The sequence below is a fragment of the Chelmon rostratus genome, chromosome 21 (assembly GCF_017976325.1).
Source record: "Chelmon rostratus isolate fCheRos1 chromosome 21, fCheRos1.pri, whole genome shotgun sequence".
Classification (NCBI taxonomy): domain Eukaryota; kingdom Metazoa; phylum Chordata; class Actinopteri; order Chaetodontiformes; family Chaetodontidae; genus Chelmon; species Chelmon rostratus.
Window position 1 is genome coordinate 18,695,503 of NC_055678.1, and position 16,711 is coordinate 18,712,213.

Below are 16,711 nucleotides of genomic sequence, written 5' to 3' on the forward strand. Positions count from 1 at the left end.
AATAGTACAATTTTAACTCGAGAATTTCCACTTTATGCTATTTAATAATTCTGAACTGAATGTGAATGAAATCTAAATTGAGATTCTACATTTCAGAAGACATTCAAACATTAAAATGTTGCTCATACGTTAAAGCATCAACAATAATAATCCAATAATATGTTGTGTACAGTATTTGATTTTGCTCTCATTAAGATTTATGTTCATCCTGCCCAAGAAAATTGATCCTTGATTATTCCTTAACCTTCAATACAAATACAAATTCATCAGATTCTTTCATATGGAGAACTGCTTACGATGCAACATGTGATGATCCTTAAAGTAAGCCCTTTGAGGATGCTCTCAGATAAAAAATTCTTCCATTACCATGAACGCATGCTGCGGCCACGAGGAACGGGTCACGGCTTGGATATCCTGCACGCACCTGTGCGACATCCACACAGGGGTCTCGAACCCTCAAACGTACCTCACAGCTCGGAGGAGGAAAGGAGGTCAGGATTAAATGAAATTAAATTAGCGCCAGAGTGCTCATTCGCTCGCAGCTCGCTGCTGGAGCTCTGGAAGCTGCTCAGATTGTACTGGCAGCCTCATTAGCAATCAGACAGAGTGCGGGACTGCAAAGCTACTGTCGGCCTACTTATCATTGCGGGGTGGTTAAAAAGCAGAGCCATATGTAAGCGTCAGCCTGCATGACGTACTGTATCTTATCTCTCCGCGAAGATCTGGATTCATACCACGGCTCCAGCTGCTCTCCTGCAGGAAAATGCTGAGGCCATTTTTCAAGTGGAAAGGCCCATATATTTTTTTTCTTCTTGTTTTGTTCTGCGCTTGGTGCTCTGAGTGGTTTAGAAAGCACTTAAGCAGAACAAAGCCTAAGAGAGTAACTTTAATTTAAAAATCACTTTCGCAACTTAACAAACACATTTGAAGATGAGGGACATTAAACCCAAACAGATTATGGCGCTGACATTCTGTACCGTCACGCTTTCTGGGATTTAACTTGATGCACAAAGCACCTCAGCTGGAGAGCTTTGCGCATAATCAAAAATTACATAAAATGAAGAAATAACGTTTTGCTCCGCCGCAGTTCGGTGAGAAGACGGAGAGCTGAAGTAGAGAAGGGGTACGGATGAAAATAGCGAGGGTGGGGATGAAGAGAGTGAATCAAAGAGATGGAGAACTGGAAAACTTGTCCTCATAATGCATCTTAAAATAGGGTAGGTCGCCCACACAGACACTTTGCTCCTGGGTACTTGGCTCTGATTTATTTATTTTGTTTGTGGTAAGGAACGATCCAGTGGGCATGGTATAAGGGGAAAGCCCTATGCCTGGCCCTCAGGCTCACTTTATGCAGCTAAGGCAGCAGTAACGCTATTTATAAATTTAAACCCTCAATTTTTCACATCATTATTGCTCTGCCTTTTTTCTCAGAGTGTGAACTGAGAACAGCTACGGAGTTGGTTTCCAAGTGGCTGGAGTGTGTTTCAAAGCTCAGAACCACAGAGGATCCTGAGCTGCGTCAAGAGCCTGGACGGTCGAGGCCTGTGGGACCGCGCTCTGATCGAGCAAAGGCTGTGGACAATAAGTTCCAGAGTGAGTTGTATCGGATTCACGGTTAGTGTTCACATCTCGGGGCTACAACAGAAAAAGGCGAGCGAGCTGGCAAGGTTAGGATCATCGACATACAGAAACAAGAGAAAAAGAAGTCAGATAGCCTCTGAAATGAGCGCGCACTAAGTGGGGGAGAGATGAAAGATGAGGTTCAGGGATACGGCTCAACTTGCTGGATGCACGGCTCAAAACACAGCGGAATCAAAGACTTAGAGCTGCATCAGTGAAACAAAGGGAGGAAGGCTGGAAAGCAAAGGCCTATCTATCGTCTCGCCGATTGAAGTCAGGACACTGAAGCTGAAGGGCTTGTTGCGGAGTCCTCGACTCATTAACACTTGAAACGAGTAACAGTGGCAAAGGGCCAGGTGGGTTTTTTCTTCAGCCGTTTTAAAGTTGATTCTGTAGATGCCACGCTGCAGTCCTGCTGGAATACTGATTTCATGAGTAAATATTCTACACGCGGTTCTCTTCTGCAGAGATTACCCTACAAAACATGTTTGTGTCCCAAGTCAAGTCCAAGTCAAGACCAGCAAGTCCAAACAGTGTCGGTCAGATTGATTCAAAGTATACTGTTGTCAGGAAAATAGCTTCACACTCAACATTTGACATTCAGAATATCAAGTCATCTCAAGTCAAAAGAATGAAGTCCAAGTAAAGTCATAAGGCAATGGTGTTAAACTTAAACTTATGATTTTCCCAAGTCCAGTCTAGTGTCTTAAGATTTGTGTCTTGAGTCTGAATTGTGTCCAAGTCATGTGATCTGAGTCCACAGCTTCTGCTTATCCAATCAGAACAAAAGGCCTTTCTTTTCTTAACTGCCATTCAGTTGGTTCCTCCTTCAATGTTGCGTCCCAAGAAACTGTCAATACATATGACATAAAAGTATGTAAGAAAGTAAAGATGCCATTTCAGTGCATTTAAAGGGGCAATGAGGAGCCTCTGATTCTGAATCGTATCGGCCTCCATCACTCAGTGAAGGAAATGCAACACAATAGTCTGTGGAAAAAACTGAATGCAGTAGTATTAAGATCACACAGACGTACTTGGAGCTGATTCATTTTGTCCAAACTTCAATGTCTTGGTTTATACAGCACTTTTTTTGTTGCCACTCTACATATTCCCATATTATCCAATCCATATGTGATCTGATGCCCACACATGCAGTAGATACAGTCTATAATTGTACCCCGGGGAGGTTTATTAACAGTGAAAGTCCTCTGAAGAACTACTGCATTAGTGCTACCTCACTACCTCAGTCTACCTCCTTGCCAGTCCCTGATTAGTTATTCCTTTTCAACACATCCTCTCGTGGACGAGCATCCCCAGCTACCTGGGATTTTGTGCTGCAGCCAAGAACAATGTGAGTAATACGGCACCAGAATCTGGGCTGCACAAAAAAACTGAGAGGAAGATAGGAATAATCACCCAAATGAATTCCTGGATTTCCACATAGACAGCAGGCTTATATTTCTGGTTAATACATGAAAAACCCTGCAGTCGCACCAGGATATAATAACAACCTGGATTTATAGAGCTGTGTAGGTGTACCTTAAAAAACTGCAAATACTGGCAGTGCAGTAATCCGGTGCAGCCCTATTTGAAATAGGTCGGAGGCTTATGTTTGCAGCACTAATATAGTCCAAAAAACAAAACCTCTGACTGTTGTAACACATGCAGAGATGAAAGTCTCTCACAAAAAACACAACATTAGGAAAAGGCTTGAAAAATAGCTCTTCAGGTTGGCGTGTTTCTTGCAGCGAGACTTGCCGCTTTCAGGAAGCATTTTAGATGTACGCAACACATGGACCTGCTCATTTTATGCTAATTTCACCTTATGTCTGTGTTGCATGCTGCACAGACAAAAATAAGTGTAATTATTAACCCCGGTGGTTGTTGTCGCAGCAACCAAGTTATGAACATAAATCACAAAATGAAACAGTGTCGAGACACCTGGAGACCTGCGAAAGTCTGCAGCAGGTAGCTGTTTTTGGCAGAAAAGCTCAGGTAGACCCATTGCATGCAACCTGCCCAGCACTGAACGACAGAAAGATAAAATCAGCAACTAGCTAGTGAACACAAAACACACATTAGCACTAATCAGTATTTTTTTTATAATACAAAATATATAAACAAAAAAATATGATTATGATTATGATTATGATACTTTCCACCTGCAGCAGGCAGCTGTTTTCAGAGAAAAACGCTCTGATAAACCCGCCGAACACTACCAAATTGTAGACAGACAAAGTTAATGACGAGCTGGTGAACACAAGTAGCAGCTAAAAAGCCAGATGCTCCTGGGGGTTGGTGGAGACCAAAACAGAGCTAAAAGGCGAGGGACACCTCAAAATGAATGCTAACGTTGCTCCATGGCTGCTGGATGTGTCTCTTCTGAAATGTTAGCAATACGAACTTTATAAAGTGAGTAAAAGTCAATGTTGTGTTTACAGATTATTCTGCTGCCCTCAAACGCACAACACAGTTAATTATTGCCACTTTAATTTGTGTGGAGTAGTTAACGATTAACTATTAATGAAGGATAGACGATAAAGAGATAGAAGGTATCACTATACAACATAGATTCATAGATAGCTATAATAATAATAATAATAACAATAGAAGAATCATTAATAGGGAGCATCAAAATGCTTTGTGCACAATATAAAAGCACGAGTCAGAGTATGTTACAGCCACAGACTAATACCAATGTATTGTACAGACTGAAATATATTTGCTCTCATGGATTCTCACATTGTGAGGCTGTTGCTGGGTGACTGAGACATCATAATGCTGCATTTCCAGCACCCCGGGGCCACTGACCACTGATCCATGGGACACAGTGAGATGGTCAGGGTCAATATCCCTTAACGGCTGTGCTAATGCCGGATCGATAGCCAGTGGCATTCCTAGCTTCCCCGAGAGCCGGCGCTAATTGATCGCGGCAATCGAGCCGAGTTGACTAGCAGCGCTAATGTCAGTCAATGGGGATAGCTGGGCGGCAGCTGTATCCTGGTAATCACTTCTACATATCTGTAATGTGGAAGCGATGACTGTCATTAGGCGCGTCTGATCGGCGGCCGACGGACACTCCAAACACCTACAACCGCTGACTAGCAGCGGGTAGCGTGGCCCCGCCGTGCATTCAAATGATCCCGGCGGAGCGAGGGAAGAGGCGGGTCGTCCGAACAGATAAGATAACTCGGACACGTCTGACAGCACATTCTTCACCCCGCCGCATCTGCCGCCGCGTGTGCCTAACTTCGTTAGATTGAAGTGACATCATTATGCAGGATGGCGCTGTCAGCCTCAGAGACTGTGAAGAACTGATTTGCCTCAACTTCATGCTTCAATATTCATTCAGAGCAGAAAGAAGTGCGCTTTAGAGAGTATTGAGCTATATCTCTGTCTATCCTCTCAAATCCATTAGGGTAAAACTCCCTCCACTCCTGCAGCGTATTGGCATTCTGATGGGAAGCATCCTTTTTAGCACACCTCTACCTCTTTTTTTCGCCTTTATTCCTAAACAACTCATTGGAAAGTGAAACATCAATGTCTCGTCTTTGGGGAGAGCACAGAGTGAGTGCCAGAGCGAGCTTTGAACCTTTAAAACCTTCCTGCGAAAAACACTGAGATCCCAACGCCGGCACGCACTCACACATACACACACACATATACTTACACTTGCCAGACGCATACAGAAATGCACACTAGGGTGCTAAACCTGCAGAGAGATGCTCACCGCAGCGGGATAAAGCGAAATCATCACCACACACACGCAAAATGCCCACCTCCGGTTTGTGGGGCCAGCGTAGCCGTTTCCCTTCCGACAAAAGAAAGACTGAGCAGAGTGAGAGTGAGACTGCTGGGGCAATTACAATCCGTAAAAGCAAAAGACTGGGAACAGAAAGTTCTGGCAGAAGGCACGCTGAATTCCTGCTTTGCATCATTCACGCAAATCTGAGCACGAGGCTGTTTTAGCCGTCTGTTTATTTGCCTCGAACAGTCAACGTACTTACTGTACAGGTGTTACACGCTGACCACGCACCTGTGGAGGGTGCCTGTGCGTATGCTCCTGTTCTTTGTGTTCCCTCCAGTCTCTCCCCTCCTCCCTGAAATGAAATCCTGGCATACTTGCAAAGCTTTTGCTCAGGTGAGTTTGTGTTCCTTCTGAGGAAACGGAAGAGTTTTAATGTTGGGAAAGACTTTTTAACAGCTGTCTCTGTCATCTCCTTAAACTTTGGCAAATGATGAACCGTGCAAGTACAATAACAAGCACCACCCAGTCCTGACTATCAGCCCTCATCACAGGGGACCCTTCGCACCCTCTCCATAGCTCAGTCTAACTCCTCCCATCATGCCTCCTTTATTAAAACCCTCTGCTGCTCTACTGACATGATAGGCCAGCTATGAAGGAATTAGCACTCCAATACCTGCATGTTTGCACTTTGCAGCCCAACTCTAACTCTATGTGTGTGTTTTTACTACATGCAGAGTATGTTTTTACTCTTTACCTACCTGCGGGGGCAACCCCAAAAACAAATTCCCATCGCTTTGTGACAGATGTGTCCATATGAACTCCGGAATAAGTTGAGAAAAAATGTAAATACGTAGTCGGTGAGGATGATGAATGATGTGAGCCGTCCCTGTAAAACGTACCAACCAACTGCCAATCACTAAGGAAGGAAAGAAAGATGAAAAGAAAAAGAAAGGGAAATGAAAGAGGGAGAAGCAAGCCACACGCTGAAGCCTGAGGGAAATCTGGTTCTGCCCCTGCAGATTTTCATCATTACATGTGTGGCACACACACACACACACGCTGCTCGCTCAAAAGTAGACTCTCGTGTGCACTAGTGGGACCAAGGGAGTTCAAAACTATGACTCGCGATCACCCATGCCTATACACATGCATACACATAACACACACACACACACATGCACCTCTCCGCTGTCATGTACCACGAGCAGCAGAGCCTTTTACCACCTTTTCCACGAGTGCCATCACATCTTCAAATATGTACACATTTGCACCCGGGGGGGGATCCGGAGACATTCCAGTTTAACAGGTGGTCTCGGTGCTCACCCATGTACAGTATCAGAGTGCTTGTCTTTCCTCTTTGCTGCAGCGGCTGCGAGCTTACATCAGCGCGTGCTCCCGATTCTAAATAGAGCATGTACGCGGATGCATATTTTCACACCGTCCCCAGCCACTTTATCAGCCCTGTCTCTGCGGCTTTGTAGCACGGCGCGGCAGCTTGCATTATAGAAGCTCTACTTTCATGTGTGAGACAGAGAGACCGTTCATTGCCGAGGCGCCTACCGCTGCATCGGTTGGCCTCTGTACCAGCCAGCTGTCACGGTCAGCCCTTCACCATCACAGACACACACACACTTATGTATTGTAGAAGCACACATTGACCCTCTCACTCACCACATGTGTGCTACACTGCTCTCGAGGGCAGCCCAGATGATATGCATGGACTGAGCTGTGGTACCATGGGACTACAGGCCAAACAAGGTTTGCCTTTAAGGACAGCAGTCTGTTTTTGATGAAACAGACAGTGGCGTACTGAATCGCATTCAAACATACTATTCATTCCAAATATGACGAGGAATTGATAAGTAGTGAGTTTCGACTGCATAATATATGGATTATGTGGATGTGAGGAATGCCCTGATGCTAGACGACTACACTAGATTAACAAGAGTTTCTGAGAATGCAGCGTGAGACTACTGAGCATACTCATCTGACCCAAAATGCATTGCATGTCTTCAGATTGTCCAGTTGTGGACTGATAGATAGATTCTAGCAAATGTGCTCCAATGTTTTCAGACTCGTATCAAATCCATGCTGCTACTAACGGAGCAGTATGGAGGACAGCACGGAGAATAACGGTCCTCTGCAACGTTACGTTTGCAGGGCGAGATGATGCATCTCATGCTTCCACGCTGGAAAGCCGCATCGCCAGCCTGTGTCGTCGCTGGCGCCTACATTGTCGCTCATGCAGAAAGGTTGGTGATGTCCTGTGACCTGATTGCTTGCCAATAACAGTGCGGACAGTCTGTGTTTAAGATCCGATTTGAGAGACAAATCTGATTTTCCTTTGGTCGCTCAGCGTCCGCTCTGACCGCCTCGATCCGTGCAGCACAGGAATACAGCACTTCCCGGAGTGGAAGCAAACCTTGTCAGTGAACATAACTCAGGCTCATTAAGTCATAGCTCACTGCACCGAGAGGGGAAAGAAAAGCAGACATGTTGTGTTTTGGATCAATTTTGAATCCATTCTGTGACTGCAGTGTGGTGTTTTGTTGCTGACTAGGACAACAGAGCGCTCCGAGTGTGATTCCACATACGTACCAAAGTGATGGAAATATGTGATTTCCCAGAATAATTCAAAGGCGATGTCAACGATTTTGTTAAATTATATAGGAGATATATGAGAATTTGTGTAGGCAGCTACTGAGAAAAAGCAGCTCTGCTCACTGATCCTTTCACAGTGTGACTAGGATCTAAACTCAATTACAATTACTTTCTACAAATGCATATGACTAATTTGTCCATTGTTTCCTGTTCCTAATGTTCTTTATTCAATTTGGCTTGTGATAATTAATTAGGGCTCATTCCTGTGAAGTAACCGATCTGTAAAGCTGAACAACCGTGTCTGATTTTCTCCTGTAATTTACGAAATTCACGTCATTTAGCTTGGCTTTAAAGGTGTTGGCAGATGTACTGTTTTTACTCCAGAGGGAGTCAGGATAGCTGCTTCCTCTTGCTCACAGCCTTTATGCTAAGCTAGGCTAATCGGCTCCTCACTGCAGGATATGACGTTCTCTGCCTGTCAACTTCAAACCACTTCCCTCCTCTTAAGATTCAGAGATTTAGGTGAACGTTTAACCCGACGGCTCATCAGCATAACGGCTGAAGACCAAGCACTCGAGCAGTAAAAACAGTATCTCCTTGTGTCGCGGGGATACAGATTACGATAAATCCTCATTCATATAAATGTCATTACAACAAGTTTCCTTCCTCCTCGGCAAAAGAATATGAATCTCATCCCACACGCAAATTCAGAATCATAAAAGTCATCACTGAGGGTATGTATTTTTTTGCACTGAGGCTGCCTTTCTCCCTCCGTTCGCTCCTTCCTCCCCTTGACTCGGTGGGGTTGGTCTCCATTGTGACAGATCATGGATTAGTCTCTTAGCAGGGATTATAGAGTGGGCAGTAAAGATGATTAAAGACTCCTCCAATATTCTGCCTTTGGGGGAAAAACGGGGAGAAAGGGAGAGCGGGCGCGGGAGAATGTGTGCGGTGTGGAAAGAACACGGAGACAGGATATATTTCAATGCCAGCTCTCGCTCGTTTGTGGTGTCGACTGCCACTGGCTCTGTGAGCGTAAATCAGGGCGGGTAACCAAAGCAGATCCTCGTCAAAGTGGTTTGCTTTGCGTTGTTTTGCACCCTCTAAACCAGATTAACACTATTAACAGCCAAATTCGGCTGTGTGCTTTACGTCGTCTTCCCTCCAATGCTTGATTAATTATAGCAGTAATTGTACTCATTGTTTCGGAGCGTTTTTTCAGCGCTCTACTCGCCAGCGCCTCTCACTTTCTATTCTTTCGTTTTTAAATCAAGTCCTAGCTGAAGTCTTGGGGGTTTGGTGGGTTGGAGATGAGTTTTTTGTGATAGCGTCTCATTCCTTTGTCGTGTCACAATAGCAGCTGTAACAGTGACTGCGGCTGTCGCCCGCTCACTCTGCAAAGATCCCCCAGCAAGATGATTAGCGAGATGCAAAATCTGTTTCGCTGAACATCTTTGTTTTATCAAAACTACTCTGTCTCATCCACTGCAGCCACTTGTGTCAGCGTCTTGAGACCTGGCTAAATTAATGCTGGTCTCTGTCAGTGAGGTAAATAAAGGCAGTCCGGCAGGCAGAGCTGAAATGGGGCTGGAGGTCACTTCATCAACAAGTACTTCAAAATAAATGACAAAATAATAGCCTGTTTATACCTTGGTTGTATCTTGGTACGATTTCACCTGTTTACATTACTCCTCTCGTTTGTGCAGGTCCAAAAAGAAAAAAAAAAAACGCTTTTGATTGCTTTTTCGAAGCAGAGGCAATCGAAACTGGGATGCTGAGGACGAAAGGAGAGTAGAATGTTGTTTTATGCAGCTGCTTTTACTTCAGCTGTGGTCAGTGGCACCACTGACCATCAGGATGCCGGACCGCAGTCGAGACTGTTGACTTTACGGATCGCCCACCAGCCTTGACCGGTGGGAGACCCGTAAAGTCATCTTTTATGGATGAAGACTGGGTGTCAGACCTATATATGAGCTGCCAAACTTTTTGCCTGGGTAATTGCATTCATGGTTGTGTTCAATGAGGTCACCATGCGTTCCTGACCATCCCCGGAGGTGGTTTGGCCGCCTGGATCACAATCCATCCTCAGTGTGTCTTGGGAGCATTTACTCACTTGTCATGTGGTCAAGCACTATCCGACTGCAACCTGATCACCCAAAATGCATTTTAAGGTCCACGTTGTGAATTCCAAAATTACCCAGAGAGGGTTATTGCAGCCACACACGCATTTGGCCAGAATAACTCATACAACTGTATCAGTATCAGTTTACAAAAAGATTCATGTGCTTTCGGATCTGCCTCGCCTAATATTCTAACCTTGGAGGTCGTAGTTTAACACAAAAAGGTCACAATCTCAACCAACAAGCCAAAATGTCTCGCTGTGAGGTGGCCAGAGCAGACGGACATACAAGCAAATAAATCTATGACAACATGGAGGCTGCATTTGCTTCAGCTATCTGCATGCGTCACGGTTTCTCCTCCCTGCGCACCCCCTGCATTTCCCTATGCTGCCTGTGCCAGCAGCCGGCTCTGATGTGTGTGTCTGTTTGCATGTCTAACGTTGAACGGGGGCCCATTTACGATTCTTGAACCCGGGCCCATCAGCGCTCGCAGCCGCTAACAGCAACACCATCAAAACACGCCATGCATCCAGGAAATTCAAGTTGACTTGAATGGTGTTATCGCACTGCACTGGCAGCCCTGTTTTGACTCGTTTACAAGAAAATAAGGTTTTATGGTCTTGATCGTGGATTAAACAACATATATATATATATATATATATATATACACATTTTGTTCATAAGCGAGTCATTCCAGGACAGAGCTGATAATGTATGTACAGTAACGCTGCAGCTACTGTAGGAAGCGTGCCAATTTAGGTAAAAGACGATTACGCTAAGCCTGGCCAGAGGAAGGATAAAAGATATGATCACACTTTGTCGTGTCCATTGAAATTTTCTGTTGTACTACATATCATGCAGGGGTGGAAAAAGTGCCAGTATGTTTCAAGACAAAGTATGACTCTCTGGGGTCAGACCAGTCTCAATGTTGATGCATGCACACAGAAGTTGTGTGAAGTTGCAGTGAAGTTCACACGTGATATTTGTGTATTTCTATTACATTTATTCAAAACACGAAATATTAGGGTTTTGCGTCAGAAAAAACATTTGTGAACCATTTTTTTAAAAAAGGATTTGTTTCACAGTTAAATGCAGTGACAGCTATGTTTGTGTGCAGTGAAACATATTTCTGTTCAGTCATTTATATACAAATCCCCAAATATTCATTATTATACTGTATTATAATTCACTATTATCATCCGAAATATGTTCTTAAAGTATCAAAACTAAAATGAATGGTTCTTTAAAAAATGTAGCTGTGACTGATGTATTGTTATATATGAGATTACTGGATTGTTAATACTGATGCATTCATGTGTAAGAAGAAATTTACTGTTGCAGCTCATGTTGGAGCTAATTTCAGCTCCTTTGCGCACAGAGAGGAAAGACGAGAAATAGCAAAGGAAAGAAGAAAAAAGATAAATTCTGCACATTTTTTTTTCTCTTTTTCTAATTTTGGACTTTTTTCTAATTCCTCCCTTTTTGTGAAATTGCTGGATGCTTTTACTTCTTTGGGCATCAATTAGAGGTGCAACACCTCTTTGGTGAATTACTACTTACTCATTAAATGCATTTCCATTTGTATTTTTTAATGCTGGTTTTCAATGCCCGCATGAAAAGCTTGAGTGGAAATATCGCAAATGTTGGCCGAGGTAGAAAAGTCGCTGTGTCACTGAAAACAAAGGCAACAAAGTGCAGTGGAACTTTCCACTGGTGTACCCATCTACTGTATGCATGTCTCACACTTTGAGAGATTCTGTACATGGACACGTGCAGCGCTGTGATCCTGATTCAGATGCATAAAGTGGTATCAAAGGTTTCTATAAATCTGATATTAATTTCAGTTTTTGCAAGAGGGTGGGCCGAGAGAGCAACAAAGGGGGATACATATGAATGAAGGCTCATAAGTATGCTGGTCTCACAGTCCTCCAGAAGATTGATTTTAGCGTGGGGAGATGTGGCCTCTTGCTTCCTCTTCCTCTCCCTCGTGCCGACCGTCTGATGCAGAATAGTAATAATCATAGTGGTGTTTTCCTTCCGCACGCGATGCTCCGCAGGTCTCCGCCTGTCAAATGTGTGAATCACCGGAATCTGATCACATCTGATTCATTGCGAGGGATCAGAATCTCGGAGATAGAAAAGGTGACCCACAAATGAATAAATGATCAGTGACTAAAATCGGCATCTCCCTTACTGCCTGTGTGTGTGTGTGTGTGTGTGCGCGCATGAGAGAGAGAGAGGCTGCCTCATTAGCATTCACATGATTTGTTTTTTTCTTTTTTTAACTGGCTCTCAACCATTTGATTCCTCTTACTTCCAAGAAGAAAATTGACTGCTCAGATCAACAACCTTGATAAAGCCAGCTGCCGTGCTGACCTTTAATTTGAATGGTCCATCGAAGCACTCACAAATAGCTGAGTTGCCTTGATCTCTCTGACTGATGTGAAGCTACAGGTCACCGTGAGGGCGACGCCGTTTCAACACTGGATCTATATGTTTTACTGTAGGATGATGGGAAAATGCAGCCTCTGTTGTCATTGTGCTGCGCAGGTGTTAGTGACCTGTGTCAGTATCTACATGTCTTGTAATTGAAACATATCTATACCTTAAGACTGTTAAAATGTTAATTATAATAATAATAATTGATTTATGTATGTATTTATTTTTAGAAAATTTATATTCAACATGTTTTTCCAATGGTATGTTGAAGCGTTCTCCAATAAATATCTAGATAAATATCTATATTTATATTGAGGGTATCTATGGTTACTTTCTTTGATATTTACATGTTGAGATTGGGACAGTTTTGTATAGTTATTATTTCAAATGTTGTGTAATATCACTGAGAGAGTTTGGCGTTTATTTTGGCGTTTATGACTCGACAGCTAAGTTGGTCAATTGGTGGAAAATAGCTTGAACATTTATTTTTAATATTGTGCACGATCCCTTACAAATAAAATAAATAAGTAAAATGTATAATGCAAAAACATTCCTGTCAGTGCCCCCTGCCATAAAATGTGCATCCTGGGTCATAGTTTTGTTGTTTTTGCCACTATTCAGTTATGAAAAATACTTATAATATGTACAAAAAAACAAATCCTCCATATCCATCCCTCCTTCTGTTACAGTTAACGACTGCATAATAAATAAGTCATCAGAGGTTTTTCATGCTTTCCGCTCACTTGTTGCTCCTTCTGGGAATCAGTTACTTTGGTCTTCCCAGGATCTGCTCTTATTGGTCAGTTGTTGGACCATGTGCCCTACCTACACTGACAGTTCACCCCACAGGCCTTCACTTCCTGTGCTGTTAGGAGCGCTGGCACTGCAAGCTATCAACTGCAGGAAAGCAACTGGGGAGGATAAATTAGACCCTTATATTCTTTTTAAAAACTCTGTGCCTCATTACTGAACAAATTACATAACTATTTAATCTCTCCATTTCCACTGGAGTTGTCCCTGAGGTCTGGAAATCAGCGCGTGTAGTCCCGCTGCAAAAGGGTGGTGACGAAAAGGATGTTAACAATTCTCGGCCAATTTCCAAACCGTCATGTCTTTGATTAAGTCCTGCAGTCATTAGTTAATAATGAGCTCAAATCATTCCTCTCAAGAAATGCTGCGTTAAGTACACAGCCATCTGGTTTCAGAGCTAAACGCTCACTGCTATGACTTTGGTTACAAATGATGTTGTATCTGCTGCCGACAAAGGGAATCATTGTGCTGCCATCTTTGTAGATTTAACGAAAGCATTTGACACTATTGATCATGCAACGCTGCAGAGGCTTTGTGATACTGGTTTGATTCCGACTCCTGCAAATGGTTTCAGGACTACCCGTCTCATAGACAGCAACGTGTCTTTTGGGGAAGTGATTGTCCAGCATTTTCACCACTAAAACCATCAAAGGGGGCTCCACAAGGCTCAGTACTGGGTTGTCTTGGTCACAATTTCTATTAACAATATTGCGCCCTCTATGACAAATTGTAACACTCACGTTTATGCAAATGATCCAATTCTGCATTGTTCTGCTCATACTGCACACTCAGCCACGGAAGTCCTAAAAGCATCTGATAAATTGCAAGATGCACATATTTGAAATTAGTCCTGAATGCAAGATTACATATGTGCTATTGTCTGGAACCAGAGATATTGTGGACAGTAGTTTGCATATTCCCCCCTCCTGAATGGACACACTATTGAGAGGGTCTCAGAGTATAAATATCTTCATCATCTGGCTGGATCGTTCAAATTTCCCATTGCCGCACTTGTCAGCAGGCTTCAACAAAACTCTGGGTTTTCCTAAAGAAAAAGAGCTAATTTTCCTGTGTTCGCTAGGAAGCAGATAATTGAGGCTGTCTTGTCTGTTTTGGATTATGGCGATGTTATCTGTAGACATGCCTCTGCCTCCACTCTTAAATCCCTAGATTCTGTTTATCACTGTGCCCTAAGACTCATTACCGCTGACAATTATTCTACTCATCACTGCATCTCGTATGAAAAGGTTGGGCGGGCATCTCCAACGGGAATACGTGACAGGCATTGGTTTCTATTGATTTCTAAAGACCTTGATGGCAACATGCCATGATACGTCACTTCCCTTTTAACTGAACCCCTAGTTGTTATTTTACCCGTTGCTAACGCTCAAAGTCTCATGTGCAAACACCAAATTTTGGGAAAGACGATGACCTATACTGCAGCCGGCCACCAGGGCGAGATCGAGACGTTATGGCTTCACTTTTAGGGAGCTGTCATGTCGTCCATCTTTGTATTTAGTTCAGGATTCTACCAACATGTCATAACGTATGAAGTCATCTCAAACCACATCTGCATTTTAGTTGAGATTGATGATTAATTGGTAATTAATGTGGATATAATTTGCAGTGCTGAGCAGTATGAGGCTGCATTATACTAGGGTAGGGTAGGTAGGTCCCTGCTCTGTCCTCCCCTGTACATTGAATTTAGCTTGAAAATTACTTGCTTTAAATTACACTGTTAATATTCAGCACTGGTGCATGATTTTGATAACAACTAATTCATCTCATAATCCACTGAGTCAGCTAATTTGGGATAATTAGGCAGTTGGATGCAGGGCCGGGTAATTGGCCTTGGCAAAAAGTTTCAGCTTGGATTTACATTCATTGGCGACAAGTTCACAGTGACAGTGTGTTATCCCGTTGGCACGATGGCAAGCACAATGTCTTGTGTTGTTTTATTATCCTGTGATCGTAATCACAGGCTTTGCTTCAGTTTCAAGGTCAGTCTCTCTTTGATGGATGCTTAAAAGACTAAAAGGTCCCTTCGTACGTGTCCTGTGTGTGTGTGTCTGTTTTCTACAGCTGCATTGTGTCCTTAGAGGAAAAGCTAGTTTGTGTGATTCTTGAAACTGAATTCTAGTGTTTTCATGTGACTCACTAAGATGTTTTTTACTTGCACAAATTTGAAAATTTTCAAACTCAGTTCAGATTTTCAGATGGAGCTCATGTCTCTGCAGATTTGTGACAGTGACTGAGGAATTATTTTTCAGTTGCTAATAATTAACGAACAATGGGATGGGTGAAATTGCCTGCACTATACTGGCTCACACAGAAAATTCAGTATAAAGTACATTTGCACAGCACTGATCCCATCTGCACAACAACCGAGTCATGTTACCACTCTGCCGGTGTGAGTATGACCAATCAATTCTCCATCACATTACTTTGCAATCACTATTAATTTTTGATCCCCGCCTAAAATGAACGCCTCTCCGAGTCATACCCAAAGTCATCTGAAAGCTCTTCTTGAACCATTTGGATTTTTTTTTTTTTTATGTAACACTCTTTTGCACAGTTTTATCCCAAACAGTCAGAAACAGTGTAAGTGCTAATTTATATAAGTTTGAACACACTGATTTTTTTTTATTTCTTCTTACCTCACCTCAATATTTTATTTTGGCAAATAAGTAGATGTCTGCAGATGACTATATCTGAGCCTTATTAGCTGGAAAACACAATGGGACCACAGCATGAAGCTACTTTTGTCCAACTTCAATAGAAACTGAACAATACCACAGAAAATTCATATTTTACCTATATTTTTCTAATGATATGTCCGTTGGTATGCCTGTTTACAATATTTATCAAGATAAATATCTGTATTTATATGCAGGCCATCTATGTTTAGGCTATCTATATTTATATGTCGGGTATCTACGGCCATATTTATGTATATTTACATTTTTGCGTTGAAGCCATTCAGCATATTTTTGTCAAGGAGGGGGGACTAAGGGGGAATCTATGAGGGAGATCTATGGGTTGAACCCATATGCAGACACAAGGACGCAGAAATAATATAACGTATTTATTTAATAAGGGACACAAAGGAACACCAAAACTCAGGAAACTATGAAACACACTAGGGTCAAGGGATTACACATAACATGAGGGCGACAACGGGAAACACTGGGCAAACACAAACAAGCAACACAACAGAACTAGAGACAAGACTAGGACAGCACAATAAACACCGAAATCAACCGGGCTTCAGACTAAGACAAGACTTGGAACAAACTAAGGCAGTGGCGTGGGTAAAGAACAAAAAAACCAAATATACTAAAACGCTACAAAATAAGAAAACCAAAAACGCTCC

General features: G+C 42.9%; 1 protein-coding gene across 1 annotated transcript in view; it reads right to left on the reverse strand.

The window, feature by feature from the left end:
• Nucleotides 1-16,711, reverse strand: part of ca10a (carbonic anhydrase Xa) — a 203,972-nt gene that overhangs the window by 37,643 nt on the left and 149,618 nt on the right. The gene's annotated exons all lie outside the window — the stretch shown is intronic.